General features: G+C 36.1%; 1 long non-coding RNA gene across 17 annotated transcripts in view; it reads left to right on the forward strand.

Moving 5' to 3' along the window:
* Positions 1–25601, forward strand: part of LOC135232766 (uncharacterized) — a 116073-nt gene extending 90472 nt beyond the window's left edge. For all 17 annotated transcript variants that reach the window (XR_010323322.1, XR_010323327.1, XR_010323321.1 and 14 more), the window contains one exon: positions 2309–25601. This is a non-coding gene — a long non-coding RNA (uncharacterized LOC135232766). The remainder of the gene's footprint in view (positions 1–2308) is intronic.
* The last annotated feature ends 876 nt before the right edge of the window (positions 25602–26477 follow it).

Genomic DNA, 26477 nt, shown 5'->3' on the forward strand with positions numbered 1-26477 from the left:
ACTCACTATACAATTCAATTCTCACTAGTTTTGAAAAATAGCTGAAATTAAGAAATATCTCAAAAAATTTTACAGGAGACGTCTCGTTTACAAAACATGATCAGGTAATAATTGTTGATTATGAATCCAGCAAGGAAAAATGCTTCTCACCATTTTTTTCTTTCATTTCTTTGTAGCTTTTTTATTGTTAAAAATATAGATACCACAAAAAAGAATTACCGCTTTTTTCCTTTTTAAAAACACATTTTTATTGTTTTAGGATATAGAAATAATGCACACTTTGTATATTCACGATTTTTCATGATACAATTCAGTTATCAAAAATCTTGAGAAAGAGATTTCTATCTTTGCTTGATCACGATTGACAAGCTTTGCCAAAACCATGTTGTTGTATTATAGAACGATTAAGAAATATCAGAATTTTTTCTAGAACAAGGCCATATTTCATAAACACAGAAAGGCGATCATGTGATAATTGGTAATTACAAATAGAGCAAGAAAAATAATCATCACTTCTTTTTTCTTTTCTGTAATTTTGTATCATTTTTTAAAAGAGACAACACAAAGAGAATAACTTTTATCCATTTGAAAAAATTTTATTGTTTTTAAATACAGTCAATTCAAGTTTCTCATTATAAAATTCCATAACCACCAGTATGGAAAAATAGATTTCTATCTTTGTTGATCAGCTTGGACAAACTTTTCCCAAAGCACTCTGCTGTATTATGGAACGATTAAGAAATGTGTGGTGTTTGTCTAAAATAAGACGATATTCTGTAAACAAAGAAGAGCAAGCATGTAAAAATTGCTAATTAAGAATAGAGTAAGGAAAAATAATTATCACTTTTTTATTTCTGTAACTTTGTATCATTTTTAAAAATATAGATAACACAGAAAGAATGATAACTTTTATCCTTTTGAAAAAATTTTTTATTGTTTTTAAATATATAGATAATGCAAGCTCTATCAATTCAAGTTTCTCATTACAAAATCCAAATAGTACCAGTTTGGAATAACAGATTTCTATCTTTGTGATCAACATTCACAAACTTTTCCAAAAGCATTCTGTTGTACTATAGAAGGATTAAGAAATAAATATCTGGAATTTTTCTAAAATAATACCATGTTTCGTAAACATAGTAGAGCCATCATATAATAATTGCTAATTACAATAGGGCAAGGAAAAATAATCACCACTTTTTTCCTTTTTTAAAATTTTATATCATTTTTAAAAACATAGACAACACAAAAAGAATGATAACTTTCATCCATTTGGTAAAATATTTTATTGCTTTTTAAACATATAGAAAGCAAGCTTTGTGAATTAAGGTTTCTGATTATACAATTCGAATATCCCAGGTTTGGAAAAATAGATTTCTGTCTTTGTTGTTCAGCACTGATGAACTTTTCCAAAAGCATTCTGCTGTATTATAGAAGGATTAAGAAATACCTCATATTTGTTTTAAAATAAAACAACATTGAGTAAACAAAGAAGAGTGATCATGTAATAATTCCTAACTGGAAACAGAGCAAAGAAAACTTATTATCACCTTTTCTTTCTTCTTATTTTAGTAATTTTGTAAAGTTATAAAAAATGTAGATAACACTGAAACAATTAGCGTTTTTGTCCTTTTTAAAGCTTTTTTTATGATTTTAAAATGGATGGAAAATGCAAGCTTTGTGAATTCAAGCTTTCTCATTATACCATTTGAATATCACTGGTTTGGAATAACAGAGTTCTGCCTTTGTTGATCAACACTGACAAACTTTTCCAAAACCATTCTGTTGTATTATAGAATGAATAAGAAATAAATATCTGATGTTTTTCTGAAATAAGATGATGTTCTGTAAACTTAGAAGAGCGACCATGGAATAATTGCTAATTCCGATAGAGCAAGGAAAAATAATTATCACTTTTTTCTTTTCTGAAATTTTGTATTGTTTAAAAAAAAACAAACATAGACAACACAAAAAGAATCATGGCTTTTATCCATTTGAAAAAGTCTTTTACTGTTTTTAAATATATAGATAATGCAAGCTTCGTGAATTCAAGGTTTCTCATTATAAGATTCGAACGGCACCGGCTCGGAAAAACAGTTTTGATCTTTGTTGATTAAGATTGACAAACTTCCCCAAAAGCATTCTGTTGTAGAACGATTAAGAAATATCTGGTGTTTTTCTAAAATAAGACTATATCCCGAAAACAAAGAAGAGTGATCACGTAATAATTGCTAATTACTATAGAGCAAGGAAAAATAATTATCACTTTTTTCTTTTCTGAAATTTTGTATTATTTTTAAAAACATAGGAGGCGGGGCCAAGATGGCGAACTAGGTGGACGCTACCGCGGATCCCTCTTGCAACAAAGACTCAGAAAAACAAGTGAATCGATCACATACATAACAATCTACAAACTCTGAACAACAAACACAGACTTAGAGACGGAAAACGAACAAATACGGGCAGACAGCGACGGTTTCCAGAACTAGGAGCCAGCGTACCAGGCGGCTCCATTAACATCCGAATACCCTGAGCCAGAGGGAGAATTCAGATAGGGATCTGACTGCATTTTTTTATAGCTGATTACCTGGAAAATCTAGTTTCCCAGTGATGGCCCGGAGACAGCAGTCGATATCAAACCACATAAAGAAACAGACCATGACAGCTTCTCCAAGCCCCCAAACAAAAGAATCAAAATCTTTCCCAAATGAAGATACAATCCTGGAATTATCAGATACAGAATATAAAAAACTAATTTACAGAATACTTAAAGATATCACAAATGAAATTAGGATAACTGCAGAAAAAGCCAAGGAACACACTGATAAAACTGTTGAAGAACTCAAAAAGATTATTCAAGAACATAGTGGAAAAATTAATAAGTTGCAAGAATCCATAGAGAGACAGCATGTAGAAATCCAAAAGATTAACAATAAAATATACAGAATTAGACAACGCAATAGAAAGTCAGAGGAGCAGACTCGAGCAATTAGAATGTAGACTGGGACATCTGGAGGACCAGGGAATCAACACCAACATAGCTGAAAAAAAATCAGATAAAAGAATTTAAAAAAATGAAGAAACCCTAAGAATCATGTGGGACTCTATCAAGAAGGATAACTTGCGAGTGATTGGAGTCCCAGAACAGGGAGGGGGGACAGAAAACACAGAGAAAATACTTGAAGAACTCCTGACAGAAAACTTCCCTGACATCATGAAAGACGAAAGGATATCTATCCAAGATGCTCATCGAACCCCGTTTAAGATTGATCCAAAAAGAAAAACACCAAGACATATTACCATCAAACTTGCCAAAACCAAAGACAAACAGAAAATTTTAAAAGCCGCCAGGGAGAAAAGGAAGGTTTCCTTCAAGGGAGAATCAATAAGAATAAGTTCAGACTACTCAGCAGAAACCATGCAGGCAAGAAGGCAATGGGATGACATATACAGAGCACTGAAGGAGAAAAACTGCCAACCAAGGATCATATATCCAGCAAAACTCTCTCTGAAATGTGAAGGAGAAATTAAGATATTTACAGATAAACACAAGTTTAGAGAATTTGCAAAAACTAAACCAAGACTGCAAGAAATGCTAAAGGAGATTGTTTGGCCTGATGACCAATAATATCAGGTACCAGCACAATACAAGGTCACAAAACAGAACGTCCTGATATCAACGCAACTCAAATAGGGAAAGCACAAAAACAAACAAATTAAGATTGATTCTAAAAAATAAATAAATAAACAGAATAATACACATAACAGGAAATCATGGAAATCAATAGATAAACGATCACAATAATCAAAAAGAGGGACTAAATATAGGAGGCATTGAACTGCCAGATGGAGAGTGATACAAGGCGATATAGAACGATACAAGTTAGGTTTTTACTTAGAAAAATAGGGGTAAATAATAAGGTAACCACAAAAAGGAATATCAATTCCATAACTCAAGAAAAAACCCAAGAAAAACGTAACGACTCAACAAACATAAAGTTAACCATTATGAAAATGAGGATCTCACAAGCTGCTAAGAAAAACGTCTCAGCACAAAAAAGCATGTGGAAAAATTAAATGGCCAACAACACACATGAAAAGGCATCAACATGACAGCACTAAAAACTTATTTATCTATAATTACCCTGAATGTAAATGGACTAAATGCACCAATAAAGAGACAGAGAGTCACAGACTGGATAAAGAAACACAATCCATCTATATGCTGCCTACAAGAGACACACCTTAGGCTTAGAGACACAAACAAACTAAAACTCAAAGGATGGAAAAAAGTATATCAAGCAAATAATAAGCAAAAAAGAAGAGGAGTAGCAATATTAATTTCTGACAAAATAGACTTTAGACTTAAATCCGCCACAAAAGATAAAGAAGGACACTATATAATGATAAAAGGGACAATTGATCAGGAAGACATAACCATATTAAATATTTATGCACCCAATGACAGGGCTGCAAGATACATAAATCAAATTTTAACAGAATTGAAAAGTGAGATAGACACCTCCACATTTATAGTAGGAGACTTCAACACACCACTTTCGGAGAAGGACAGGACATCCAGTAAGAAGCTCAATAGAGACACGGAAGACCTACTTACAACAATCAACCAACTTGACCTCATTGACTTATACAGAACTCTCCACCCAACTGCTGCAAAATATACTTTTTTTTTCTAGCGCACATGGAACATTCTCTAGAATAGACCACATATTAGGTCATAAAACAAATCTTTGCAGAATCCAAAACATCGAAATATTACAAAGCATCTTCTCAGACCACAAGGCAATGAAGCTAGAAATCAATAACAGAAAAACGAGGGAAAAGAAATCAAATACTTGGAAAATGAACAATACCCTCCTGAAAAAAGACTGGGTTATAGAAGACATCAAGGAAGGAATAAGGAAATTCTTAGAAAGCAACGAGAATGAAAATACTTCTTATCAAAACCTCTGGGACACAGAAAAGCAGTGCTCAGAGGCCAATTTATATCGATAAATGCACACATACAAAAAGAAGAAAGAGCCAAAATCAGAGAACTGTCCCGACAACTTGAACAAATAGAAAGTGGGCAACAAAAGAACCCATCAGGCACCAGAAGAAAACAAATAATAAAAATTAGAGCTGAACTAAATGAATTAGAGAACAGAAAAACAATTGAAAGAATTAACAAAGCCAAAAGCTGGTTCTTTGAAAAAATTAACAAAATTGATAAACCATTGGCTAGACTGACTAAAGAAATACAGGAAAGGAAACAAATAACCCGAATAAGAAACGAGAAGGACCACATCACAACAGAACCAAATGAAATTAAAAGAATCATTTCAGATTACTACGTAAAATTGTACTCTAACAAATTTGAAAACCTAGAAGAAATGGATAAATTCTTGAAAAAATACTACCTACCTAAACTAACACATTCAGAAGTAGAACAACTAAATAGACCCATAACAAAAAAAGAGATTGAAACGGTGATCAAAAAACTTCCAACAAAAAAAAGTCCTGGCCCAGACGGCTTCACTGCAGAGTTCTACCAAACTTTCAGAGAAGACTTAACACCATTACTACTGAAGGTATTTCAAAGCATAGAAAAAGACGGAATACTACCCAACTCATTCTATGAAGCTACCATCTCCCTGATACCAAAACCACGTAAAGACATTACAAAAAAAGAAAATTTTAGACCTATATCCCTCATGAACATAGATGCAAAAATCCTCAACAAAATTCTAGCCAACAGAATCCAACAACACATCAAAAAAATAATTCACCCTGATCAAGTGGGATTTATACCAGGTATGCAAGGCTGGTTTAATATCAGAAAAACCATTAATGTAATCCATCACATAAATAAAACAAAAGATAAAAACCACATGATCTTATCAATAGATGCAGAAAAGGCATTTGACAAAGTTCAACACCCATTTATGATAAAAACTCTTACCAAAATAGGAATTGAAGGAAAATTCCTCAACATAATAAAGGGCATCTATGCAAAGCCAACAGCCAATATCACTCTAAATGGAGAGAACCTGAAAGCATTTCCCTTGAGAACGGGAACCAGACAAGGATGCCCTTTATCACCGCTCTAATTCAACATCGTACTTGAAGTCCTAGCCAGGGCAATTAGGCTAGACAAAGAAATAAAGGGTATCCAGATTGGCAAGGAGGAAGTAAAGCTATCACTATTTGCAGATGACATGATCGTATACACGGAAAACCCCAAGGAATCCTCCAGAAAACTACTGAAACTAATAGAAGAGTTTGGAAGAGTCTCAGATTATAAAATAAACATACAAAAATCACTTGGATTCCTCTACATCAACAAAAAGAACACTGAAGAGGAAATAACCAAATCAATACCATTCACAGTAGCCCCCAAGAAGATAAAATACTTAGGAATAAATCTTACCAAGGATGTAAAAGACCTATACAAAGAAAACTATAAAACTCTGCTACAAGAAATTCAAAAGGACATACTTAAGTGGAAAAACATACCCTGCTCATGGATAGGAAGACTTAACATAGTAAAAATGTCTATTCTACCAAAAGCCATCTATACATATAACACACTTCCAATCCAAATACCAATGTCATATTTTAAGGGGATAGAGAAACAAATCACCAATTTCATATGGAAGGGAAGGAACCCCCGGATAAGCAAAGCATTACTGAAAAAGAAGAAAAAAGTGGGAGGCCTCACTCTACCTTATTTCAGAACCTATTATACAGCTATAGTAGTCAAAACAGCCTGGTACTGGTACAACAACAGGCACATAGACCAATGGAACAGAATTGAGAACCCAGATATAAATCCATCCACGTATGAGCAGCTGATATTTGACAAAGGACCAGTGTCAGTCAATTGGGGAAATGATAGTCTTTTTAACAAATGGTGCTGGCATACCTGGATATCCATTTGCAAAAGAATGAAACAGGACCCATACCTCACACCATGCACAAAAACTAACTCCAAGTGGATCAAAGACCTAAACATAAAGAGTAAAACGATAAAGATCATGGAAGAAAAAATAGGGACTACCCTAGGAGCCCTAATACAGGGCATAAACAGAATACAAAACATTACCAAAAATGATGAAGAGAAACCCGATAACTGGGAGCTCCTAAAAATCAAACACCTATGCTCATCTAAAGACTTCACCAAAAGAGTAAAAAGACCACCTACACACTGGGAAAGAATATTCAGCTATGACATCTCAGACCAGCACCTGATCTCTAAAATCTACATGATTCTGTCAAAACTCAACCACAAAAAGACAAACAACCCAATCAAGAAGTGGGCAAAGGATATGAACACACATTTCACTAAAGAAGATATTCAGGCAGCCAACAGATACATGAGAAAATGCTCCCGATCATTAGCCATTAGAGAAATGCAAATTAAAACTACGATGAGATTCCATCTCACACCAACTAGACTGGCATTAATCCAAAAAACACAAAATAATAAATGTTGGAGAGGCTGCGGAGAGATTGGAACTCTCATACACTGCTGGTGGGAATGTAAAATGGTACAACCACTTTGGAAATCCATCTGGCGTTATCTTAAACAGTTAGAAATAGAACTACCATACAACCCAGAAATCCCACTCCTCGGAATATACCCTAGAGATACAAGAGCCTTCACACAAACAGATATATGCACACCCATGTTTATTGCAGCTCTGTTTACAATAGCAAAAAGCTGGAAGCAACCAAGATGCCCGTCAACGGATGAATGGGTAAATAAATTGTGGTGTATTCACACAATGGAATACTACGCATCGATAAAGAACAGTGACGAATCTCTGAAACATTTCATAACATGGAGGAATCTGGAAGGCATTATGCTGAGCGAAATGAGTCAGAGGCAAAAGGACAAATATTGTATAAGACCACTATTATAAGATCTTGAGAAATAGAAAAAACGGAGAAGAACACATACTTTTGTGGATACAAAGGGGGGAGGGAGGGAGGGAGGGAGGGAGAGGTCTTTTTATTGATCAGTCAGTAGATAAGAACTGCTTTGGGTGAAGGGAAAGACAACACTCAATACAAGGAAGGTCAGCCTAATTGGACTGGACTAAAAGCAAAGAGGTATCCGGGATAAAATGAAAGCTTCAAAGGTCAGCGGAGCAGGGGCTGGGGTCTGGGGAACTTGGTTTGAGGGGACTTCTAAGTCAATTGGCAAAATAATTCTATTATGAAAACATTCTGCATCCCACTTTGAATTGTGGCGCCTGGGGACCTAAATGCCAACAAGCGGCCATCTAAGATACATCAATTGGTCTCCACCCACCTGGAGCAAAGGCAAAGGAAGAACACCAAGGTCACACGACAACCAAGAACCCAAGAGACAGAAAGGGCCACATGAACCAGAGACCTACATTATCCTGAGACCAGAAGAACTAGTTGGTGCCCAGCCACAATCGATGTCTCCCCTGTCAGGGAGCACAACAGACAACTCCTGAGGGAGCAGGAGAACAATGGGATACAGACCCCAAATTCTCATAAAAAGACCATACCTAATGGTATGACTGCGACTAGAGGAATCCCAGAGACAATGCTCCCCAGAACTTCTGATGGCACAGGACAGGAACCATCCCCGAAGACAACTCATCAGGCATGAAAAGCACTGGTCAGTGGGGGGGCAGAGAGATGCTGATGAAGAGTGAACTAATTAAATCAGGTGGACACTGGAGAGTGTGTTGGCAACTCTTGACTGGAGGGGGGATGGGAAGATAGAGAGAGAGGGAAGATGGCAAAATCGGCACGAAACGAGAGACTGAAAGGGCTGACTCAGTAGGGGGAGAGCAAGTGGGAGAAGGGAGTAAGATGTATGTAAACCTACATGTGACAGACTGATTGGAATGGTAAATGTTCACTTGAAGCTAAATAAAAATTAATTAAAAAAAAAACAAACATAGGCAACACAAAAAGAATGATAACTTTTATCCATTTGAAAAAGTTTGTATTGTTTGTAAATATATGGATAATTCAAGCTTTGTGAATTCAAGCTTTCTCATTATATGGTTGGAGTATCACTGGTTTGGAACAATAGACTTCTATCCCTGTTGATCAACATTAACAAACTTTTCTAAAAGCGTTTCGTTGTATCACAAAACGATTAAGAAATATCTGGTATTTTTCTAAAACGAGACGATATTTCCTAAACAAAGAAGAGCGATCACGTAATAATTAATTATGGTAGAGCAAGGAAAAATAATTCGTTTTTTTTTCACAAGTTTTGTATTATTTTCAAAAACACAGACAACACGAGAAGAATAGCTCTCATCCATTTGAAAAAAATTACTATTGTTTTTAAATATATAGATAATGCAAGCTTTGTGAATTCATGTTCCTCTTTATAAAAATCAATTACCTCCAGTTTGGAAAAAGAGATTTCTATCTTTGTTGATCAACCTTGACAAACTTTTCCAAAAGTATTCTGTTGTATGATCGAACAATTGAGAAATGTCTCGTATTCGTTTTAAATTAAGACAATATTCCTTACGCAAAGAAGAGAGATTGTGTAATAATTGCTAATTACGATAGAGCAAGAAAAAATACTTTTCACTTCTTTTTCTTCGCTGTAAATTTGTATCATTTTTAAAACACAGACAACACAAAAAGAATAACTTTTATCCATTTGAAAAATTTTTATTGCCTTGAAATACATGATAATGCAAGCTTTTTCAACTTTCTCATTCTACAATTCAGTTATCACCAGTTTGGGAAATAGGCTTCTGTCTTTGTTGATGGACAAACTTTTCCCAAAGCACTCTGTTGTATGATAGGACAATTAAGAAATATCTCAAATATATTCTCACTGAGATTATAGGCCATAACAAAAGAATGATCAAGCAATAATGGATAATTAGGAATAAAAAGTAGAACAAGGAAAAATTATCACCTTTTTTCTTTTTTGTAGTTTTTTATTCTTGTAAAAAATACAGTAACTCAAAAAGAATTACCACTTTCATCCTTTTTAAAAAAGAGAACAAGACCTCTCTTCTTTGTTTGCCTCATTGTTATTGAAACAAATCGTCATATTCCTACTCTTTCGGTGTAAGTAATAGTATAAAGTGATCACTTCTTTGTTTACGGCATCTCGTCTCCGGAAGACGAATCCAGGTATTTCGTAATAGTTCTGCAATCTTGCTCCATGCCAGCGTAAGACTCTGTTTAATTAGATACATAAGCATTCTCTTTAAGATGGTCATTGACGGGTTCTTTATACGTATTACTAATTTTTCGCGTACAAGTTTGCTTGTCATCTCCATGAGAAATGTAGCAACAGAAGACGTTATAAAATCCTTGGCTGTATCTTTAAAGAAAATAGTGCAATCCTGGAAGACCCTCAACAGGAAGGATTGACACAGTGGCTGCAACAATGGTCTCAAGCATAACAGGCATTGTGAGGACGGCACAGGACAGTGCACTGTTCCCTGTCAGTTGGAACCGGCTCTGTAGCACCTAACAACAACATATTCATGTTACTTTCAATGCTGACCTAGAAATTTTTCAGTGTAGTTCATGTCACAGAAAGAATCCAAATTTCCTCATCAGTTGACTCCTTTAAGGCATTTACCCCTCTAGATTTCCTCTCTCAGTCCTCCCTCCTTTGGACTCCACCGCTTGCTCCCCACACCTCAATCCGAAAAACTGATGTCTCTACTCTAGTCCTGGTTCCCACAGCTCCCCTCTAATCATTAATGTACCATCAACCCACTCACAGTTGTACTTATCCCATATGGAGCTTCCCATAATGAGAAAGGAGCAACTCAAAGCCCTTTCAAAGCTCTGTCTCCCAGAATTTCAATGACTGAACCCAACCCCAATCTCTAAAACCCATCCAGGCTCAAGGCTTTCGAGAAGTCCTCCCCTCTAAAGTCTCTCATCTCACCTGTTTCCTCCAGCTGAGCCCCCTCTCTTCATCACCATACAGCCAGAGATCCTGAGCCCAACAGCAGAAGGAAGTCCCCACAGAACAGACGGCTAGACACATTCTACTTAGAAATAGGTTTATTTGGTTCTTTCAAATATGTCTTCTTGATCGGAAAGGCAGAGTTGGTAAAAAAAAAAAAAAGCTGAAAGTCTAGACTTTCCTTGCAGTGGTTGAGGAGGGCCCAGGAGATCCAGCAGTTGAGGATCACGAGAGCGGTAGAAAACCTTCCGCAAACGATGCAACTGACAGAGCGTCTGGTTGCCTCGGGCGTCGACGACAGTGGAAGATTTTAAGCGTCAACGGTGCCCATCACACAGCGGTAGAGAGAACTTGTGGTTTCCTTGTCGATTCTGAATGCAGGACGGAGAATTTACTGACAAACAGTCCCTTTAGAACTGATGCGATCTTGTTCAGTACAGACTTAAGAATCTGCTTAATTAGATATCTAGACATCAGTTTTAAAAGCTCCTTTAGACACATCCTCAGTGTCTCCGGTCCAAGTATTGGAGTCCTCTCCATTACAGATGTACACATTTGTGTTAACCAAGTCGTTACCGGGTTCTGTGGAAAGGATACTACTTTGTCTCCTAGAAATACTCTTAATTTTTCCATGAGAGATTCAGTGGCTATATGCGTCAGAAAATCAATGGCCTTGTCTTTCATAAATGAAATCATTGAATCCAGGGAAAACATAATGAACTGGTCTGGTGGCTGCAGGCACAGGAATGGTTTAGGTCCCAGAGAGGGCTGCCTTTTAATACTACTAATGTCACACAGAAGCATAAACTGCTGAGCAATTGTATGGTCAATGTTGACCATGAGAGCCAGCAATTTGACAACATGCCTTCATCGTCATCCTTGCTTCTTAACACTAGGAGAAAAGGTTGACTACAAGGAGCTGTAAGACTGTTAGAGTCGAGGTGTCTGCCCTAAAAGCTGCTGCCAAGTCCTGGTGTTGGACAGACACATGACTCATCTCCTAGTTTCCTTGAGGTTTAAAATGAAAACCCATACATATGAACGCTACTGTTGGTTAAATGATATCCCAAACATATGAATGTTTCTGTTGATTAAAATGGTATCCCAAACATATGAATTTTATTGTTGCTTTAAATGAAAATCTGTATACGTGAATGCTACCTTTAGTTTAAGTAATATCCCATACATATTAATGTTGCTCTTGGTTAAAATGATAAGCATAGATATGAATATTACTGTTAGAGTTTAAGCCAAGAACTTCCTATTTGTGTATGTTTATGGATGTAAGGATGTATTCCCTTGGGGATAATATTTTCCTTCCTCTGAGGAAAAGTTATGAAATCCCAAAATATTTATGAAACATAGCTGAGCATGAGATATTATACTACCGTGAAGGTAGAATTCGGTAGTCTCTGTGTGAAAATGACAAATCTTTCTCGTATTATTGGTCTGTTAGTGAAAAGGTGCTGTAACTACACAACGTTTTCTTTAGCCTTCTGCCTAATCCACTAACAGTGAAATAGTCGACCACAGCAGCAGCTGTGCCTCTGCTTGAATTTTGTTCCTGTGTCATGTGGTCAAAGTATCGTTTCCTGGAATCACTCTTGTTGCAGCTGCGTTAGGGCTCTCTTCTTGAGTGTGACGTACACTGCTGACTTTGAAATAGAAACTTTCATTATTTCCATAATGGCGCACTACCCGTTCCCTCCTACAGGTCAGTGCCCTTAGAAATGACAAATTTTATTTTAGACATTATCCCCCCACAGATAGCGTTGGGAAAGCATCAGCCCTCATACTGCTCATGTAACGTGACTTACATGCTCTTCCAGAAACACAACCCCGGGAAGAATGTCAAGGTAGGGCATGTGCTAGAGCCAGCTCTTTCACATGAATCAGTGAGCTGAATCATTAGACTTGAAGGTGCAAGTTCCCTCTTTGTGTATGTTTATGGACATAAATATTTGTTCTGTGTGTAATATTTTTCTTCCGCCAGGAAAAATTAGATTATATAATCACATAACAATTTTTTGAAAGGTGGTCTCGTATCAGATACCATACTGCTGTAGAGCTAGACTTTGTCTGTGAAAATGACAACATTTTCTTGGAAAGCAGGTCTGCTCTTAAAAAGGGGTTGCAAAATGAAAATGTTTTCGTTTACCTTGTAAGTATTCTGCAAAGAACGAAACAGCCAACGTGCTACTGATTACAGGAGTTTTCTGTACTTGAAGTTGACAGTCTCATGTTCTTGAATCGTTACACAATTTGTTACAGATAAGGTTCTCTATAGTCATGTTGTTTCCAGTGTTGACCTAGAAGTCTTTCATTGTTGTGCATGCCACAGAAAGAATAAAATGTACCTCTCAGTCACATCGTTTCCGGTATTTTCCTTCCTGGAATATTTCCTTTTCCAATGGACCCACCTTTGGACCCTACCATTTGTCAGACTTCAGCCCTCAAAGATGCTGTCTATATTCTGGTCCTCAATTCCATACCTCCCATCTAATCACAAATGTACCCTCAACCACCCACCTGGAGCTTCTCCTAGTGAGGCAAAACAGTGCTAGTGGACTAAAGCCCACTTGCAGAATTTCTCTTACAGCAGGGCTAGAGAGCTCACACCCCCTTGTGGTGTCTCTGTTATAGCAGAGCCAAGGAATGAAGATCCACTTGTTAAATATAACCTTCTCTATAGTTAGGTAACTGGACAGTGAATAAAGACAATGGAAGAATTGATGCTTTCGAATTAGTGTGTTGGTGAAGAATATTTAATATACCTTGAACTGCCAGAAGAATGAACAAATATCCCTTAGAAGAAGTACAGCCAGATGCTCATTAGAAAGGTGAGGAGGCGGAGCCAATATGGCAGAATAGACAGACCCTGCCCTTCAGCCCTCTTTACAGCAAAGACCCAAAAAAACAAAGTGAAACAAGTATATTTATCACAAGCTAGTAGCCCTTAACATCAAAGGCTTAGGAAATGAACTGAGGGGCAGGGTGAGAAAGAGACATTTCAGAAGTGGAGAGGAGTTACCAGATCTGAAATGCACGGAGCCCTCAGGCACCATTCCCAGAGCGGCAGTGGTAGGCTGGTACTAGCGTTGGGCCACAGTTTCCTCAGGGAGAAGTAGCCAGCCACACAGCCTACTTACACCTCTGGAACCAGACAAGAACGGTGCTCTTGGCAAAAGCTAAGTACTTGCGTATATTTTACCGTACCCCCTCCCCCGCCTGCTCCCAAGCCGGCTTCAGCAGTGACTTCCCTTGGGCTGAGATAGGCCCCCCTGAGTGCCTAGAGGCATCCTCCAGGCCTTGGAGAAGGAATAAGTTTGCAGTTCGGGGAAAAGATTGTTTTCCAGCTCTACTAACCAGGGAAGCTCAGGACAGAAGTGGCTTCTGTCCAGGCATAAAGGGTCTGTGGAGTTTGAATACATTTCCCCTCTGTGTAGACCTGTGTGGGCCTATTTCAGAAGAATAGGCCCTTGTTGGCAGACTCCAACCATTTCAGCTGTGTGGCAGAGAGGTGGATGTTTGATGTTTGACATTGCTTTGCTTATTAAACAGGGTCCTCACCTACCCACATCAGGGGCCTAAAAACTGGTGGCTCCACTCAGATCATCCAGCTACCCATGACAGAGGTACAAAGATAACTGGTACCTTCCAGTCCTTACAACCAAAATCATTGGGTGCCCATGGTCCACCTGCAGAGCCCTCCCACCTGTATGCTCTAGAGAACAGGAACACACTTCCCTCAGAGACATGTGGGGAACAATCCTCAGCCCCCAGCCTTGTTCAGAGTGTGACCCCCCTGCTACAACCAGATACTGGTACCGACACCAATCACCCCTGCCCCTCAAACACTCTAGGACACAGCCCGTACCAGACACTTGATGATAAGCTACCTGGACACCAGAGCTGAATTCATACAAGAAAAGTGAATGGACTCCTAGACTGATATACTTCATAACAACTCTGGCCATCTGAAGACAGGACGGCAGAACTTCAAAGGCAAAAATAATCAAGCTAGCTCACTCAAGCAACCCATTTGGGCATATGGAAACAAAACAAAGCAAGAAGCTACGACACAGTAAACAAACATAAAATAAACTAATACAATAACTTATAGATGGCTCAGAGGCAACAGTCAATATCAAGTCATATAAAGAAACAGACCATGATTGCCTCAACAACCTCTCAAAACGAAGAATCAAGGGATCTTCTAGGTGAAAGTGTCTTCCTGGAATTACCAGAGCCAGAATACAAAAGATTAATATACAGAACCCTTCAAGACATCAGGAAGGAAATGAGGCAATAAGCAGAACAAGCCAAAGAACACTCAAATAAAGCAATTGAAGAAATTAAAAAGGTTATTCAGGAACATAAAGAAAAATTTAGTAAACTGGAAGTATCCATACAGAGACAGCAATCAGAAATTCAGAAGATTAACGATAAAATTGCAGAAGAAGACAACTCAATAGAGATACAAGAAAAACAGATTTGAGCAAGTGGAAGGCAGAATTTCTGAACTTGAAGATAAAGTAAATGGCACTAATATATTTGAAGAAAAATCAGATAAAAGAATTTTAAAAAAAGAAGAAACCTTAAGAATCATGTGGGACTCTAGCAAGAGAAATAACTCAGAGTGATTGCAGTACCAGAACAAGAGGGATAACAGAAAATACAGAGAGAATTGTTGAAGATTTGTTGGCAGAAAACTTCCCTGGTATCGTGAAAGATGAGAAGATATCTATCCAAGATGCTCATCGAGCTCCACGTAATGTAGATGTTAAAAGAAAGTCACCAAGACATATTATTATCAAACTTGCCAAAACAAAGAATTTTAAGAGCAGCTAGGGATAAACAAAAAGTCACCTACGAAGGAGACCCAACAAGAATAAACTCAGACTAGTCAGCAGAAACCATGCAGGCAAGAAGGCAATGGGACGACCTATAAAAAAATTTAAGGAAAAAAAATTGCCAGCCAAGAATCACATATCCAGCAAAACTGTCTCTTAAATATGACAGTGAAATTAGGACACTTCCAGATAAACAGAATTTTAGGGAATTCATAAAAACCAAAGCAAAACTACAAGAAATACTAAAGGGAGTTCTTTGGTTAGAAAATCAATAATATCAGGTATCAACCCAAGACTAGAACACTGGGTGGGGCAAGAAGAAATCAACCCAGACAGGGAAATCAAAAAAATAAATCAAGATTAAAAAAAAAAAAAGCTCAAAACAGAGAAACAGCAATGTTATTATGTAAAAGAAGACAACATTAAAACAATTAAGAGGGACTAAAAAAAAAATTTTTTTTTTTTTTTAAGAAATGTAGTCATAGATCTTCCACATGGAGAGGAAGATAAGGTGATACAAAGAACTAAAAGTTAGGTTTAGATTTAGAAAAATCTGGGTAAATAATAAGGTAACCACAAAGGAGACAAACTATCCTACACATCAAAATAAAATACAAGGAAAATATAGATTCAGCAGAAACAAAATCAACGACAATGAACATGAGGAAAGGACAGTATATAATCTACTCAGCACATAAAATTAAGTGGGAAAAAGAAACTAACAACAACACACAAAAAAGACACCAAAATGATACAACTAAATTCATACCTATCCATAATTACGCTGAATGTAAATGGACTAAATGCACGAATAAAGAGTCAGAGAGTGGCAGAATGGATTAAAAACATGATCCATCTATATGCTGTCTACAAGAAACACACCTTAGATGGAAAAAATATATCAGCAAACAACCATCAAAAAAGAGCAGGAGTGGCAATATTAACTTCTGACAAAATAGGCTTTAAAGTTAAATCCATCAGAAATGATAAAGAAGGACACTATATAATGATTAAGGGGACAATATACCAAGAAGATATAACCATATTAAATATTTACACACCCGATGACAGGGCTGCAACATACATAAAACAAACTCTATCAGCATTGAAAAGTGAGATAGACAGCTCCACAATAATAGTAGGAGACTTCAACACACCACTTTCGGTGAAGGACAGAACATCCAGAAAGAAGCTCAATAAAGACACAGAAGATCTAAATGTCACAATCAACCAACTTGACTTCATAGACATATACAGAACACTCCACCCAACAGCAACCAAGTATACTTTCTTTTCTAGTGCACATGGAACATTCTCTAGAATAGACCACATATTAGGTCATAAAGCAAGCCTTAACAGAATCCAAAACACTGAAATATTACAAAGCATCTTCTCTGACCATAAGGCCATAAAAGTGGAAATCAATAACAGGAAAAGCAGGAAAAAGAAATCAAACACTTGGAAACTGAACAATACCCTGCTCAAAAAAGACTGGATTATAGAAGACATTAAGGATGGAATAAAGACATTCATAGAATCCAATGAGAATGAAAACACTTCCTATCAGAACTTTTGGGACACAGCAAAAGCAGTGCTCAGAGGTCAATTTATATCAATAAATGCACACATACAAAAAGAAGGAAGGGCAAAAATCAAAGAATTATCCCTACATCTTGAACAAATAGAGAACAACAAAAGAAACCCTCAGACGCCAGAAGAAAACAAATATTAAAAATTAGAGCAGAATTAAATGAAATAGAAAACAGAAAAACAATTGAAAGAATTAACAAGAACAAAAGCTGATTCTTTGAAAAAAATCAGCAAAATTGATAAACCATTGGCCAAACTGACAAAAGAAAAACAGGAGAAGAAGCAAATAACCCAAATAAGAAATGAGATGGGCGATATTACAACAGACCCAACTGAAATTAAAAGAATCATATCAGATTAATATGAAAAATGGTACTCTAACAAATTGGAAAACCCAGAAGAAATGGATGAATTCCTAGAAACACACTACCTACCTAAACTAACACAAACACAAGTAGAACAACTAAATAGACCCATAACAAAAGAAGAGATTGAAAAGGTAATCAAAAAACTCCCAAGCAAAAAAAAAGCCCTGGCCCGGGCGGCTTCACTGCAGAGTTCTACCAAATTTTCAGAGAAGAGTTAACACCACTACTACTAAAGATATTTCAGAGCATAGAAAAGGATGGAATATTCCCAAACTGATTCTATGAAGCCAGCATATTCCTGATTCCAAAACCAGGTAAAGACACCACAAAAAAAGAAAATTACAGACCTATATCCCTCATGAACTTAGGTGCAAAAATCCTCAACAAAATTCTAGCCAATAGAATTCAACAACATATCAAAAAAATAATCCACCACGACCAAGTGGGATTCATATCAGGCATGTAGGGATGGTTCAACATTAGAAAAACAATGTAATTATCATATAAATAAAACAAAAGACAAGATCACATGAGTTTATCAATTCATGCAGAAAAGGCATTTGACAAAGTTCAACACCCGTTCATGATAAAAACTCTCAGCAAAATAGGAATAGAAGGAAAATTCCTTAACATACTAAACGGCATTTATACAAAGCCAATAACCAACATCATCTTAAACGGAGAGAGCCTGAAAGCATTCCCCCTGAGATCGGGAAGGAGACAAGGATGTCATTTATCACCACTCTCTTATTCAACATTATGCTGGAGGTCCTAGCCAGAGCAATTAGGCAAGATAAAGAAATAAAGGGCATCCAGATTGGCAAGGAAGAAGTCAAAGTATCTCTATTTGACATGATCTTATACAGAGACAACCCTAAGGAATCCTCCAAAAACTACTGAAACTAATAGAAGAGTTCAACAGAGTATCAGGATACAAGAAATGAGAATGGCGAGACTTTGTCTCGCAAACTTCGGACATGTTATTAGGAGGAAAAAAGACGATAATCGAATTGTACAAATGAAAAATGTTGAATTAGCCTATGTTGCATTCTCTATAATTTTTACGATAGAAGGTACAAAAAGAAAAAAGTGATAATTATTTTCTGTTATCTGTATTTTTTACAATAAAAAATTTAAAAAATGGAGGACAACCACACAATACTAGGAATCATGGCCTAACCAAGTTGACACATATTTTTCGGGGACACAATTCAGTCCATGAGAATCACTCTTCTTTGTTTATGGCGAATTATCTATTTAAATGAGTCGAGATATTTCTTAATCATTCTACAACAAAACTGTTTTCAAGAAGTTAGGCAATCTTGCTCCATACAAACATAAAAAAAAAAAGAAGAATCTCCTTAATTAGATACATAACATACTTTTTCAGATGGTCATTGACAGACTTTTTACACACGTGATTAATTTTTCTGGTACAATTTTGCTTACCATCTCCATGAGAAATATAGCAAAATAATAATAAAAAAATGCTTAACTTTATGTCGTATAAAGGAAATCAGGCAATCCTTGAAAAAGATAGCTTCTCAGCTTGCTGCTCACACAGCGAATCTAGTTATGACTGTATGCAGGAGGCTCTGACTTTCACCTAAGTAGCAGTGGCATGCATCAGCCTTGACACAGAAAATGTTTCTGGCGCTTTGAAAAGACTTTGAAACTCCGCCATTCTGTAAACAATATCTACCCTCAATCCCCTCAGCACACTTCCCCAGGGAGATCACCTCAGCCTTCTCATGGGTCCTCTCCAGCTTCAATCCCCTTACTCCTCAGGGTCCAGGACAGAGACCCTGGGACCCACGAGAGAAGGAAGCCAGGAGACCACATAGAGTTCACAGGGATGTTTATTTGCTCCATTTCAATTTCTTGCTAAAGCTGACAAAGTTGATAAGATCGTGATGAGACCACAGGATCACTCCCAGAAGTTTTCAGCTTGTAGTTTATGATAAACCAGCAAGTAAGCAGTTCATCAGTCCCTCAAGTCAGTTCTGACCCATAGCGACCCTATGCACAACAGAAGGAAACACTGCCCAGTCCTGCGCCATCCTCAAAATCGTTGCTATGCTTGAGCCCATTGTTCCAGCCACTGTGTCAATCCATCTCATTGAGGGTCTTCCTCTTTTTCGCTGACCCTCTCTTTCTCCAGGGACTGATTCCTCCTGATAACATGTCCAAAGTATGTGAGACATAGTCTCGCCATCCTTGCTTCTAAGGAGCATTCTGGTTGTACGTCTTTCGAGACAAATGTGTTTATTCTTTTGGCAGTCCGTGGTATATTCAATATTTTTCATCAACACAATTGAAAGGCATCAATTCTTCGGTCTTCCTTATTCACTGTCCAGTTTTCACATGCATGTGAGGTTATTGAAAACACCATGGCATGGGTCAAGAACACCTTAGTCTTCAAGGTGACATCTTTGCTTCTCAACACTTTAAAGAGGTCTTTTGCAGCCGATTTGCCCAGTGCAATATGTCTTTGATTTCTCGACTGCAGCTTCCATGGGTGTTGCTTGTGGATCCAAGTAAAATGAAATCCTTGACAACTTCAATCTTCTCTCCATTTATCATGATGTTGCTTATTGGTCCAGTTGTGAGGATTTTAGTTTTCTTTGTGTTGAGGTGTAATCCACACTGAAGGCTATGGTCTTTGCTCTCCATCAGTAAATGCTTCAAGTCCTCTCCACTTTCAGTGAGCGAGGTTGTGTCATCTGCATAACGCAGGTTTTTAATGAGTCTTCCTCCAATCCTGGTGCCCCATTCTTCTTCGTATAGTCCAGTTTCTCAGATTATTTGCTCAGCATACAGATTGAACAGACGTGATGAAAGGATTCAACCCTGATGCACAGCTTTCCTAACTTTAAACCATGGAGTATTCCCTTGATCTGTTCAAATGACTGCCTCTTGATCCAGGTACAGATTCCTCATGAGCACAGTTAAGCGTTCCAGAATTCCCATTCTCCACAACGTTATTCATAATTTGTTATGGTGCACACAGTTGAATGCCTTAGCATAGTCAATAAGACACAGGTAAACATCTTTCTGGTATTCTCTGCTTTCAGCCAGGATCCATCTGACATCAGCAACGATATCCCTGGCTCCACATCCTCTTCTAAATCCACCTTGAATTTCTGGCAGTTCTTTACCAGTATACCGCTGTAGCCGCTTTTGAGTGATCTTTAGCAAAATCTTGCTTGCGTGTGATATTAATGATATTGTTCGATATTTTCCACATTCTGTTGGATCACCTTTCTTGGGAATAGGCATAAATATGGATCTCTTCCAGTTAGTTGGCCAGGTAGCTGTCTTCCAAATTTCTTGGCATAGATGAGCAAGCACGTCCAGTGCTGCATCCGTTTGTTGAAACATCTCAACTGGTAGTCCATCAATTGCCGGAGCCTTGTTTTTCACCGATGCCTTCAGAGCAGCTTGGACTTCTACCTTCAGGACCATCGGTTCCTGAGCAAATGTCACCTCCTGAAATGGTTGAGCATTGACTGATTTTTTTGGTTTTATATTTTTACAACAAAACAATAAAAAAGAAAGAGGGGAAAATAGGTGATAATTCCTTGTCTTCCATATTTCCTTGCTGGATTTATAAATAGCAATAGTATCCTGATCACACATCTTCGTTTACGGCATATCATCTTATTAAAACCAATTGGTATATTTTTTGGACTTCCGGTATACTTAGCAATTATACCCTGTTCACTCTTCTTTGTTGAGGACTTACCAACTTATTAGAAAGAATCAGTATGTTTCTTACGCGTTTGGAATAATTACCAGTTATATCCTGTTTGCTCTTTTTTATGTCATTTTATTTAAACAAATGGGCATATTTCTTAGCAATTTGTAATACTTAGCAATTATACCCTGATCGCTCTCCTTTGTTTACAGCATATCATCTCATTAAGATAAATCAATATATTTCTTAGACTTTCAGTATATTTTGCAGTTATACTGTGATCACTCCTCTTTGTTTACGGCATATCACCTTATTAAAATAAATTGGTATGTTTCTTAGACGTCCAGTAGTATATCCAGCAATTATACCATGATCATTCTCCTTGGTTTATGGTATATCACTTATTAAAACAAATTGGTATATTTATTACACATTTGGTATGCTTAGCAATTATACCACGTTCAGTCTTCTTTGTTTACGGCATATTAACTTATTAAAACAAACCAGTATATTTCTTAATCGTTCCACAACAAAATCGATTTCAAGAACTTTGGCAATCTTGCTCCATACAAATGTATGAATCTACTTAATTAGATGCATAAACATCCTTTTTAAGATGGTCATTGATAGGCTCTGTATACCTATTTTTAAATTTTCTGGTAAAATTTTGCTTGCCACCTCCATGAGAAATGTAGCAAAAAAAAAAAAAAACCCAAAAACAAACAAAAAATTATAAAATGCTTGGCTTTATCTCATATAAAAGAAATAAGCAATCCTTGAAAAACATGGTTTCTCAACTTGCTGGTCACACTGCACACAGGAGGTTCCACTTTTCACAGAAATAGCAGTGCCATATGTCTCCTCTGATGCAGAAAGAGCTCCTGGCCAATGAGCTTTGCCACAGTGCCCAGCGCTCTTTTCAGAAGGCTGTCACCACCCACCTGATGGCAGTCAGGAAGTCTGATAGTGAAAATGTCAGAGGCAGTGACAGGCAACAGGGATCCTCCCCCTGATGCTGGGGACCATAAAGGGGTCCATGCACATGGAAAGCACTGTACTGCGATCAAGTCCATAGGATTGGAACACGGTAGTTTTTTCGAAACTTTTTTCTATGAAGACACAGTATAAAGGACATAGGACTGGAGCAGAGCTTTATCTCCCTGACCCTGCATCCCTGGGAGGGCAGCCCCAGCTAAGACCAGCTCTTCTGGAACCACAGGATGGTGAGATACTGGGGCTTATCAAGGCAAAAGCTCCAAGGTTCCCAGAGACAGGGCTGCTCAGTTCAGCAGGACGGAAGGGAAGGAACACTGCCCAGGGCTGGAGTGAGGTAAGTAGGAAAGCCATCTGCATGTAATACTATAATTCCTCCGGATGCTTTCACTGAATTCTATCATAAAATCCCCTCAAGGAGGTCTGTACCGACAAGTCTAGAGAAAACCAAGGGCTTACGCTAAGTAGGAAATTTTAACACGTCTCTCTCAATAGTTGATAGATCAAGCAGACAAACTGGTCAGTAAGGGTATATAAACACATACATAGAATACATATTTTTCCAAGCACACATGGACATTTATGTGTATTTGGCAGATATACTAGGCCAAAAAGCAATTTTAAGCAAATATTGTAAAAAAAATTTTATCACGCAGACCATGTTCTGTGACCACTGTGCTATTAGAAAATTGAACGTAGGGTAACCAGAAAACCACCACATTTATGGAAATAACTTTTTAAAAAACTGCCTGTTCAAAGAGGAAATGGTGGGGACTTGCAGATAAGAAATAACAATAAAAATACTTAGAACGCAGCTGAAGCGGAATTTGTGGGGAAGGCTGAAGTGTAAACAAAGAAGAATGATCACGTAACAACTGCTAATTATAAATCTAGCAAAACCCCCTGTTCAAAGAGGAAATGATGGGGACTTGCAGATAAGAAATAACAATAAAAACACTTAGAACTCAGCTGAAGCGGAATTTGTGGGGAAGGCTGAAGTGTAAACAAAGAAGAATGATCACGTAACAACTGCTAATTATAAATCTAGCAAGGAAAAATAATTATCACTTTTTTTGTCCTTTTCTTTTTGACGGAATGTTTTTATTGTTATTTAAATTACGCACAACCCAAAACTGATTATCATGATTTTTATTGTTTTTAAAAATATAGATAATGCAACATCTGTCAGTTCAAGAATACTCACTATACAATTCAATTCTCACTAGTTTTGAAAAATAGCTGAAATTAAGAAATATCTCAAAAAATTTTACAGGAGACATCTTGTTTACAAAACATGATCAGGTAATAATTGTTGATTTTGAATCCAGCAAGGAAAATGCTTCTCACCATTTTTTTCTTTCATTTCTTTGTAACTTTTTTATTGTTAAAAATATAGATACCACAAAAAAGAATTACCACTTTTTTCCTTTTTAAAAACACATTTTTATTGTTTTAGGGTATAGAAATAATGCACACTTTGTATATTCAAGATTTTTCTTGATACAATTCAGTTATCAAAAATCTTGAGAAAGAGATTTCTATCTTTGCTTGATCACGATTGTCAAGCTTTGCCAAAACCATGTTGTTGTATTATAGAACGATTAAGAAATATCTGGAATTTTTCTAGAACAAGGCCATATTTCATAAACACAGAAAGGCGATCATGTGATAATTGGTAATTACAAATAGAGCAAGAAAAATAGTTATCACTTCTTTTTTCTTTTCTGTAATTTTGTATCATTTTTTTAAAATAGTGACAACACAAAGAGAATAACTTTTATCCATTTGAAAAAAATTTATTGTTTTTAAATACAGTCAATTCAAGTTTCTCATTATAAAATTCCATTACCACCAGTATGGAAAAATAGATTTCTATCTTTGTTGATCAACATGGACAAACTTTTCCCAAAGCACTCTGCTGTATTATGGAACGATTAAGAAATATGTGGTGTTTTTCTAAAATAAGATGATATTCTGTAAACAAAGAAGAGCAAGCATGTAAAAATTGCTAATTAAGAATAGAGTAAGGAAAAATAATTATCACTTTTTTATTTCTGTAACTTTGTATCATTTTTAAAAATATAGATAACACAGAAAGAATGATAACTTTTATCCTTTTGAAAAAAATTTTTATTGTTTTTAAATATATAGATAATGCAAGCTTTATTAATTCAAGTTTCTCATTACAAAATCCAAATAGTACCAGTTTGGAATAACAGATTTCTATCTTTGTGATCAACATTCACAAACTTTTCCAAAAGCATTCTGTAGTATTATAGAAGGATTAAGAAATAAATATGTGGTATTTTTCTAAAATAAGACCATGTTTCGTAAACATAGTAGAGCCATCATATAATAATTGCTAATTACAATAGGGCAAGGAAAAATAATCACCACTTTTTTCCTTTTTTGAAATTTTATATCATTTTTAAAAACAGACAACACAAAAAGAATGATAACTTTCATCCATTTGGTAAAATATTTTATTGCTTTTTAAACATATAGAAAGCAAGCTTTGTGAATTAAGGTTTCTGATTATACAATTCGAATATCCCAGGTTTGGAAAAATAGATTTCTGTCTTTGTTGATCAGCACTGATGAACTTTTCCAAAAGCATTCTGCTGCATTATAGAAGGATTAAGAAATATCTCATATTTGTTTTAAAATAAAACAACATTGAGTAAACAAAGAAGAGTGATCATGTAATAATTCCTAATTGGAAACAGAGCAAAGAAAACTTATTATCACCTTTTCTTTCTTCTTATTTTAGTAATTTTGTAAAGTTATAAAAAATGTAGATAACACTGAAACAGTTAGCGTTTTTGTCCTTTTTAAAGCTTTTTTATGATTTTAAAATGGATGGAAAATGCAAGCTTTGTGAATTCAAGCTTTCTCATTATACCATTTAAATATCACTGGTTTGGAATAACAGAGTTCTGCCTTTGTTGATCAACACTGACAAACTTTTCCAAAACCATTCTGTTGTATTATAGAATGAATAAGAAATAAATATCTGATGTTTTTCTAAAATAAGATGATATTCTGTTAACATAGAAGAGCAACCATAGAATAATTGCTAATTCTGATAGAGCAAGGAAAAATAATTATCACTTTTTTCTTTTCTGAAATTTTGTATTGTTTAAAAAAAAAAACCATAGACAACACAAAAAGAATCATGGCTTTTATCCATTTAAAAAAGTCTTTTATTGTTTTTAAATATATACATAATGCAAGCTTCATGAATTCAAGGTTTCTCGTTATAAGATTCGAACGGCACCGGCTTGGAAAAACAGTTTTGATCTTTGTTGATGAAGATTGACAAACTTCCCCAAAAGCATTCTCTTGTAGAACGATTAAGAAATATCTGGTGTTTTTCTAAAATAAGACTATATCCCGAAAACAAAGAAGAGTGATCACGTAATAATTGCTAATTACTATAGAGCAAGGAAAAATAATTATCACTTTTTTCTTTTCTGAAATTTTGTATTATTTTTAAAAACATAGACAACACAAAAAGAATGATAAATTTTATCCATTTGAAAAAAGTTTGTATTGTTTTTAAATATATGGATAATTCAAGCTTTGTGAATTAGAGCTTTCTCATTATACGGTTGGAGTATCACAGGTTTGGAACAATAGACTTCTATCCCTGTTGATCAATTTTGACAAACATTTCCAAAAGCGATTCGGTGTATCACAAAACGATTAAGAAATATCTGGTATTTTTTAAAACGAGACGATATTTCCTAAACAAAGAAGAGCGATCACGTAATAATTAACTACGGTAGAGAAAGGAAAAATAATTCGGTTTTTTTCACAAATTTTGTATTATTTTTAAAAACACAGACAACACGAGAATAGCTTTTATCCATTTGAAAAAAAATACTATTCTTTTTAAATATGTAGATAATGAAAGCTTTGTGAATTCACGTTCCTCTTTATAAAAATCAATTATCTCCAGTTTGGAAAAATAGATTTCTATCTTTGTTGGTCAACAATGACAAACTTTTCCAAAAATATTCCGTTGTATG

This window comes from Loxodonta africana, chromosome 11, assembly GCF_030014295.1.
Source record: "Loxodonta africana isolate mLoxAfr1 chromosome 11, mLoxAfr1.hap2, whole genome shotgun sequence".
Classification (NCBI taxonomy): Eukaryota; Metazoa; Chordata; class Mammalia; order Proboscidea; family Elephantidae; genus Loxodonta; species Loxodonta africana.